Source organism: Triticum dicoccoides, chromosome 5B (assembly GCF_002162155.2).
Source record: "Triticum dicoccoides isolate Atlit2015 ecotype Zavitan chromosome 5B, WEW_v2.0, whole genome shotgun sequence".
In the NCBI taxonomy this organism is placed as follows: Eukaryota; Viridiplantae; Streptophyta; class Magnoliopsida; order Poales; family Poaceae; genus Triticum; species Triticum dicoccoides.
Window position 1 is genome coordinate 379,590,517 of NC_041389.1, and position 9,629 is coordinate 379,600,145.

Here is a 9,629-nt window from a genome sequence, read left to right on the forward strand (position 1 = left end):
CAACACGGACGGCGGCTCCCACCCACAACCTGCCAGCCGGCAGCCTCATCAGCGGAGGCATCGTTGGGGGCAAGAGACATCAGGCCCACCTCGGAGCGGGGCCAAGGACGGGAGGCAGGCGGGGAGGGGGTCAGAGCGTCAGCGGCCACCAGGGTGCGCTCCGGGGACACCGGAGCATCGCCGCCGAGCACCTGACGGTAGGTCAACCGGGCCCGGTGGGGGGGCGGGAGGGCGATGGGGAAGCAGACTGAGGGCTGGCCTCCAGCCAGCGGAGCTCGCGGGACCGGCCGAGGGAGGGGGGAGGCCATCGGGGACGGGCTCGGGGGTGGACGTTGGGGCCGGAGTGGCCGCCGACGGCGAGGGCTAGGGCTAGGGGAGCGGGGAGCGGGGAGCTAGGAGCTAGGAGCTAGACAACGCCCACTATAACTCTGACAGGGCATCATAGTTGCAGTGCTACAAAACGGCTGATCCGACAACACATGCACACGGGAAATAGATCGGGAATGCACGGACAGCAAGAACACAAATACCATCAAAAGAATAATATTATAACATTTCTTCCAAGAACTAGCAAGGGGAGAAGATAACCTTCTCGCTTTGGTTGGAACGGGTTGGGAAGAGAGGAGGGGCAACGGACTTGTGACGAGAAAGAAGAGATCCTCACCTGCTCGGGGAATCGAGAGGTTACGTAGCAGCAGCTTTGCAGAGCGAGTTAATAAAGTCATAACAACCTTCCCACGGGCGATTCCCGTACCGTCAGATCCGTGTGAGCTTTGCCTGATCGTCCATCGAACGGCCTAGGATACCTCGCTTATTAGTCCTGTCTCCAGCTAAGTCCGACAAAAATTTCATGTGGGTCCCATTTGTGTTTCCCGTTAATGTGTTTGGATAGGTGTGGTGAACTTCGAGCTTGCATGACAAGTCATCCCGCGTAAATGAAATACAGTGAGAACATCGACCAAGAAAACCAAAAGTTTGTTTTTGCGGGTAAATGAAATACAATGAGAACAACGTGTGATAAGGTGCGCCAATTTGAAATCCAGTACGAATGTATTTTTTTCACAAATAAGGTTCTAATTATATATTAAAAGAATTAGTGATACAAGTCATCTAAAAAAACAAATTACAACCATGTTTATTTCAGGCCTTCCGGCAATGTGCGTTCAGTGGTAGGTGATGTTCCCGTCAACTATAAATGCGTCTGTGACGACTTCGTCAATTATAAGATAATGTGCCGACTCAGTCTCTCTATGGTGCTCATAGGAGTGAGCATATGTGCGTACGTATGAGCGTCTGCATCTGCACTGTGTTAAAAAAAATTTATAACAAGTTTCTCAGAGAGCCAAATAAACTCAATCTCCAGCACGAGCTAAGGGCATGCCGCCGCTGCCACTCCATTGAAGCCGCATGACATTGTATGATTTAGTCAGGAAGTCATCATGCTAAGGTCTAGTTGGACAACCGCCTCAGAAAAGAAGTCGCCATTGTAGAAGCCTCGTTTAGATCGAAAATCTCAGATATGAACTATCTCCATAACAAAACATATCTTAACTTCGCTAAGGATGCCACAATCTCATGAAAAATCGACCGAGGAATATCACCTCGATCCCCAAGGGCTAGCTTTCCGCTGAAGCTGTTGCCCCTACAACACACCAAGAAGACCATTACCTTGACAACAACACAAAGCCTCCGTCTAGATCCAAAGGACCCGTGACGAGATAAACACTGCTTCCCAGATCCAACACCGATGACCAAGAGAACCACTTGGGTGAGAGATCTTGAGTAAATGTATTCAAGGCCGCCATCGCTGAGGGAGTCCTGGATTAGGGGGTATCCGGACAGCCGGATTGTATACTGTGTCCGGACTATTGGAGCGTGAAGATACAAGACTCAAGACTCTATCCCGTGTCCGGATGGGACTCTCCTTTGTGTGGAAGACAAGCTTGGCGATCCGGATATTGTATTTCCTTCCTTGTAACCGACTCCATGTAAACCCTAGCCCCATCTGGTGTCTATATAAACCGGAGGGTTTAGTCCTTAGAGGGACGATCACAATCATAATCATCATAGGTTAGCTTCTAGGTTTTAGCCTCTATGATCTCGTGGTAGATCAACTCTTGTAACAATCATATCATCAATATCAATCAAGCAGGAAGTAGGGTTTTACCTCCATCGAGAGGGCCCGAACCTGGGTAAACATTGTGTCCCTTACCTCATCTTACCATTAGCCTAAGACGCACAGATCGGGACCCCCTACCCGAGATCTGCCGGTTTTGACACCGACATTGGTGCTTTCATTGAGAGTTCCTCTGCATCGTCGCTGCAAGGCTCGATGGCTCCTTCAATCATCAACAACGCGGTCCAGGGCGAGACTTTCTCCGCCGGACAGATTTTCGTGTTCGGCGGCTTCGCACTGCGGGCTAATTCGCTTGGCCATCTGGAGCAGATCGACAGCTACGCCCCTGGTCATCAGGTCAGGTTTGGAAACCTAAACTACACGGCCGGTATCCGTGGAGACTTGATCTTCAATGGATTCGGGCCTATGCCAGGAGCGCCAGACAGTCACGATGTGCACGGCTTAGACCTGTTGTCGGACAATGCTCGGGATATCGCCCCTGCAGGAGTCCTGGACCTAAATCCGGAGCAGACTGCGTTGCCAAAAGACGGGTGGATGGCCCCCGCCCCGCAGGCCGCACACTCATCGGCGATAGAGCCGAACACAGGCCTCTCTCCCAAAGAAGCCTTTGACACCGGACCCCCAGACTCGTATCCGGCTGTAGGTTCCAGTCTGCGCACTCCTGAGCCCGCCGAACCTGGCTGGGCTCCTATAAAGGAGTGCACCGCAGCGGATATCCTCCAGCACTCGCCCTTTGGCGACGTGCTGAACTCATTAAAGTCTCTTTCTTTGTCAGGAGACTCTCGGCCGAACTATGTCCGGCTCGAGTAGGAAGTAGACGACGAAGGAATTCGCTGCCCACCCACCACCCACTTCTTTGCCACGGTCGAAGACTTTGCCGACGTGCTTGACTTCAACTCCGAAAGCATCAACGGTATGGATGACGATGCAGGAGAAGAACAGGAACCACCGCTCAAGGGGCGGTGGACAGCCACCTCCTCACCCGACATATATATGATGGACAATCCGAAGAAAACCAATGGCGATGAGGCAATAGAGGATAACCCCCCAGGGAAGAAAGCTAAGCATGGGCGTCATCAATGCCGCTCCAAGCCTCACCACAACAATACTGGCACAGGAGACGGAAAAAATCCGAATAGTGCCAAAGATGAAAACAACCCTGATCGGCCTGCCTTCAAGCAGGCCGGACTGGCCACGGTCGGATACTTGGAGAGGAATAACTATATGCCCCCCTCTGAAGACGAGGTCAGCCTCGGCGATGCTGAATTCGGCGTGCCTGAGGATCCAGTGGAACAAGTTCGCTTCAAATGACGACTCATGGCAACTGCAAGGAGCCTGCAAAGGAAGCAACAACAGCTCAAAGCTGACCAAGATCTGCTCATGGACAGATGGACTAAGGTCCTGGCCGCTGACGAATACGGACTCGATCGCCCCGACAAAGGGAACACACGGCATAATTCGCTACCTCAACCTAAGAAGCAGAACCTAAGGCACATACCCCGATGTCATTATACCACTACGATCCAAGACAATACAAATGATACATGAGGAGGCATCCTCAAGCATCAGCGCAATCGTCATAAACGTTAAGTTAGGGAAGTTGGTGCCGAATTCAGCGGTCCCCAGTCCGGTCGGCGGAAAAAGAACAGCTCTGGCCCATCCGGCCCAGGCAGCATACTCGATCAACCGTGTGAAATTCATGGTACCCCAAGAAGGACGGCCAAGCATACCAATAGAGAATGCAGGATCTTCCAAACAAAACGGCCGATCTTGCGCCAGAAACAATGAAGGGAGGTCTCGAACAACAAAGGACCAATCAAACATGGTGAGGAAGATCCCCTCACAGTACCAAAACACGGCCGATCGTCTCTAATCACATCGACCGTCTGGACAAAAACAACCCTAGCAGTTTTATTGCACTCACTATCTACCCATTAGCTTGAGGGCTCCATCTCACATGAGCCCCCACAGGTATAAAACCATCGCTAACATCTCCTCAAAGATGCAAGGTGTAAGGGCCAAGTTTTAACTGACCCAACATACTAATGGTTGTCTTCGGATCACCAAACAAATACCACACCAAAGAATAAATCTTTGGCCTTATCCCCTTATGTAGTAATTACCACATAATACCGGGACGAACCACGTTCGCTAGATTCAACGGGGTGCAACATTAGGCTAGTCCCGCATGACATAGTCACAATTATGGGCAAGGACGAACTCCACCCTCAGAGTGGAAATCCTACTGCTGCTGGAATAGCGAGTCGTGCCTGTTTAACAAATTTTGGTTCGGCAGCCAACTACCCAGACACCAACTGAGGAGTCCGAGCTACTTTATGGCATGATATCCTGGTTCAGCTAGCCTCCGATCAGGCACCCGCGGTTCAACCACAGGACATGCAGCTGCCCTTAAGCATTTGTCTTTATAGACTAACCTTGGCACAGAACAGGACTGGCGACGTGGAATCAGCTCGGATGCACAAGGCAAGAGCACATAAGTAAATCCGCCCCCAAGGGAGGCAGTCTGGATACAGTTCGGATCCACATGCAGCCTCCTCCAGTTCTGCCACGACAGGTTCTGCCAAAAAACACCTCTTTTTATAATTATAACCCGTACTCATATGCATAGACATGTCACTCTACTACAATGCGTAGACTTAAATAACACTTACCAGCCGTTGTTCCTCATTGACGCCTTTCTGTCATAAACGGCACCCACGCCTCATGTTATGCCCCAATATGCTAGGGGCTTCATAATATTTATGATATGGCAAAAAATTCTGACCACCTTTTCGGTCGCTCGGCACCCCGAACTTATAGCACTATATGCATCAGCTCCGAATCATGTCTTGGGTCATTAGTTGGGTTTGCCCGGCTCCCATGTTTTGGCACCTTACGTTCCGCTCCATCGGCTAAGGTAGCGCTGGGAGAACTACTGCGATTGTGTCTCGGTTCTTCCGGACAAGCAACTCAGTAGAGAAAGCCGAAAACTGACTGTCATGATACGGCGGGAGCTGGTCGCTGTTCGAGAGGTTGTAAAATCTTTAAAGATTTATTCCGCATAATGCCATTATAAATGCAAAGTGCGAGATAGGTCTTCCGATCAGGCGCCGATAGAGCCCCTAGTGCAGTCTTCCGAACACCAGGGGCTGCGCCGACCATACTCGAATTCCTATGGCTAAGTGAGAGTGATAAAGCCCTATAGTCTGATTGCCTGGTTCGCGGTGAGTAACACCTCCTTCTAAGGACCCAACAATGGGATAAAGAGTGTTCAGGTATGTCCCGAAAACCCCTGTACTTTTTACGTGGGGGTAGAAGCCGACGAGTGGCCAACCCTCAGGATTTACATACATTAAATAGCCGCACAGGAAGAACAAACGTTCAAACAAAACAGGCAATAATCAATAAAAGTGCCATTATCCCACATTACAAAGAATGGCACTACTGCCTTCAGGGAAATATAATGTCTTTGGTACATTTATCCGCCACAAGGAAGGCTCCCTTTAGTACGCCTTCATAGTACAACTCGGGCTTACGATGCTCCTTACCCTCCGGCGGCCCCTCAGTCATCAGCTTCTCGGCATCAAGCTTCCCCCAATGCACATTCGCACAGGCAAACGCCATGCGCGCACCCTCTATGCACACCGATCGCTTAATGACATCAAGCCGAGGGCAGGTGTCGGTGTCAAAACCGGCGGATCTCGGGTAGGGGGTCCCGAACTGTGCGTCTAGGCGGATGGTAACATGAGACAAGGGACATGATGTTTTTACCCAGGTTCGGGCCCTCTCGATGGAGGTAAAACCCTACTCCTGCTTGATTAATATTGATGATATGGGTAGTACAAGAGTTGATCTACCACGAGATTAGAGAGGCTAAACCCTAGAAGCTAGCCTATGGTATGATTGTTGTTCGTCCTACGGACTAAAGCTCTCCGGTTTATATAGACACCGGAGAGGGCTAGGGTTACACAGAGTCGGTTACAATGGGGGAGATCCACATATCGTATCGCCAAGCTTGCCTTCCACGCCAAGGAAAGTCCCATACGGACACAGGACGAAGTCTTCAATCTTGTATCTTCATAGTCCGGGAGTCCGGCCAAAGGTCATAGTCCGGCCATCCGGACACCCCCTAATCCAGGACTCCCACAGTAGCCCCTGAACCAGGCTTCAATGACGACGAGTCCGACGCGCAAATTGTCTTTGGCATTGCAAGGCGGGTTCCTCCTCCGAATACTTCATAGAAGATGTTGAACACAAGGATAGTGTCCGGCTCTGCAAAATAGTTTCCACATACCGCCGTAGAGAGAATAATATTCGCACAAATCTAATCTGTTGACGTATTCCGTAGCGTGACATCATGCCACAGCCAAGCCTTTTATTCGAACCGTTTTACTGTCCCACCCCAGCGTGTTTAGCGAGGCGGTTTCCTTGGCACGTCTTTTCAAAGCAGAGATCGTGTCCCCTTATTCCGGGATTCTCATCAATACGGGCATGGGTAACCCAACCGCACCATCAATCGTGACACTTGGGAGATAAGCGAGTTTTACTAGGCTGGTGGGGGCACATAGTTTCGGCCGCCCATATAAGGAGATAAGGATCCACCCTTTCAATCTACGCCTCCTTCCTCCTTTGCTTATCCATTTCCGCGCACTCGAGCTCCAGCGCCCAAGTCCGCACTTCCCACCTCAACCTTCTCCAATCATGTCCAGAGCGGGAGGTAGATGGATGGCGTCCACCATCACGGAGGGGCACATCAAAAAGTTGAGGAAGGCCGGATACTTGTCTAATGACATCGCGCACCGGCTCCCAGATGAGAGGCAACTCATCCCCACCCCTAGGCCCCATGAGAGGGTGGTGTTTCTCACCCATTTCCTCCACGGACTGGGCTTTCCTCTGCACCCATTTGTCCGAGGGCTCATGTTCTACTACGACCAGGATTTCCACGATCTGGCCCCAAACTTTATCCTCAACATCTCGGCGTTTATCGTCGTGTGCGAGGCCTTCCTCCGCATCAAGCCTCACTTCGGCCTATGGCTGAAGATCTTCAGCGTCAAGCCGAAGGTCGTGGGCGGCCGGCAAGTAGAGTGCGGAGGCGCCATGGTGGGCAAGATGCCCAACATCACATGGCTCGAGGGCTCCTTCAGGGAAACCATCAAAGGGTGGCAATCGGGATGGTTCTACATCACCGAGCCGCGTGATCCTGAATGGGCAGTGGCCCCCGAATTCCAATCTAGCATCCCCACACGGCTCACATCCTGGAAAGAGACGGGCCTGTTGTGGGGTAATCCGGAAGAGGTGGCCGGACTCCAAACCTGCGTCCAAGACCTGGTGAACAAGAAGGTTAAACTTGTCAACATAGTCCAGGCCATGCTCTTCCGCCGGATCCTCCCGTGTCAACGACGGGCTTTCAAATTGTGGGAGTTCGACCCGGCCCAGCACCAGACTTTGTACAGGCTCTTCGACACAAAGCACAAGGACGCCTGGAAGGTGCAATTCAAGAGCTCCAAGGTCCCCCCCGTCATCGAGGATCACGGATTCTGCGCAAAGCGCCAAGCCACCGAAGTAAGCTCGTTTTTATCCTTTACAGGACACTTGATTTTCATAGTTTGACTCTATGCAGGATCTAAAATCCCGCTCCTTTGATAGGACTAGAAGAGGATGTCCGAACAGTTCGACTGTCTGGCCCCTTTGCCTGAAGACCCAGCAGGTGCATGCTTGATGAAGCTGCTGGTCCCGACACCTCACGTGGTGCCAGAGAAGAAGGCCAAGAAGAAGGCCACGGGGACTCAAAAGAGTTCCCGACGCCTGGTGGTATCGGATTCATCGCCCGACGACCCCGAAGCGCACTCCGCTTCTGAAGACGAGGAGGAGGAAGAAGAAGCCTCTCCCCATCCAGCGGGGGGAGGAAAGAAAAGGAAGGCCGCCCAATTGGGGAGGCCGGAGGGTCCAAGAAGGGGAAGACCCTTCTTCCGGACTACGCCTCCGACGCCGCCGACGGCGGAGAGGAATGGCCATCCAGGGCCAAGCCCCTGGCAAAATCGTAAGTATCCGGATACCCGAATAACTCATGGCGTTCCTCTATTGTACAGTACCTTCTAACGTTGAACTCAATCATGCAGTCCGCCCAAGGCTCAGCTCGGTGATTCGTCGAGCGGCTCTCTGGATTCGTCGGATGTGAATAGCGCTTCACTCCCGACTGCCACCTCCCCTCGCCCTACGGACGATGCCGAGGTGGAGTACCAAAAGGGGCTAAACTAGGAGGAGGTGGTCCTGGAGGCGCTGCAAGGCGACCTCCCGGACTCCAGGCCCAAAGGGGATGAAGCCCCAGAGGGATCTAAGTCCAGCCCTGGGCCGGACACCCCCTGGAACCTTCAGTGATTCCGGAGTCCGGCGGGCGGCCCCCTCGCAAGAAGGGCAAGCCTACGACGCCGGCGGCCTCCGTCCAACCGGAGGCGCCAGACAATTTGCTAGAGGTGCTTAACGGCGCCTCCATCGATGAGGAGCACCGCACTGTTATGAGTGCGGTGATCCAGAAGGTTCAGTCCGCCAAGAGCGGGCTGACAGAAGCCTGTACCAGCCTTCTAACAGATTTCGAGGTATGTATTTAAAACATGTAAAAATGTTACCGCATAGACAGTAGCCCCTGATGCTCAGTTTGGTGTTCGGAAAGAAAAGCCGGGCTGAGGATCTAAAAAGATATACGCAGGAGTCTAACATAAATGTGTCAATATGGGAATGTATGCTGCGCTGCTGACCTCTGCCGCACTGACTGCGGAGGTCGATGCATTGAAGCAGAGCCTTGAGCGGTCCAAGAATGAGCTCAGCCATGCCAAGAAGTAGCGCGAGGACAAAGAAGGTATGTAGTACCTTATGTAAGTATATATAAAAATACCTGGTTGCAAATAATGACAGGACCAACGTGAATGTTACAGGAGCCACAACCGAGGTGGCGACCCTGAAGGAAGCGCTTTCCAAGGCCGAAGACAATGCGACCGTGGAGTGCACTGAGCGAGAGAAACAAGAGGCGCGGATGGCGGAGGTGCGGCAAGAGCTCGATGCTCTCGTGAAGAAACACGAGAGTTTAGAGCTTGACTCAAAGACGCGAGAGTCCGAGCTTGCCTCGGCACTTGAAAGCGCCAAGTCTGCCAAGGCCGAAGCCCCAAAAGCCCTCCAGGAGATTGAGGCGATGAAAAAGATAGCGGCGAGTAAGGCATTCTTTATGCAAAGCAAGCACGTGAAAGTAAATTTCATGTTACTTACCCGAATCCGGAGCTCTCCAGGAGCATTCACAGATCTATCCCGCAGTGTATCCGACACCGCCGCATTCTACCGAGCCGAAGAAGGGACCTCGACAGAGAAGGTGTTCTGGTCCCAGTATGCTGAGGCCGGACACCCGGTGCCCCTGAGCGACCAGCTGAAGCAGCTGGTCGAGCTTCATAAGGCAGCCGAACAGGCCATGAAGGGCCTGATAGGCCGGATGTGGCCTGGGGAG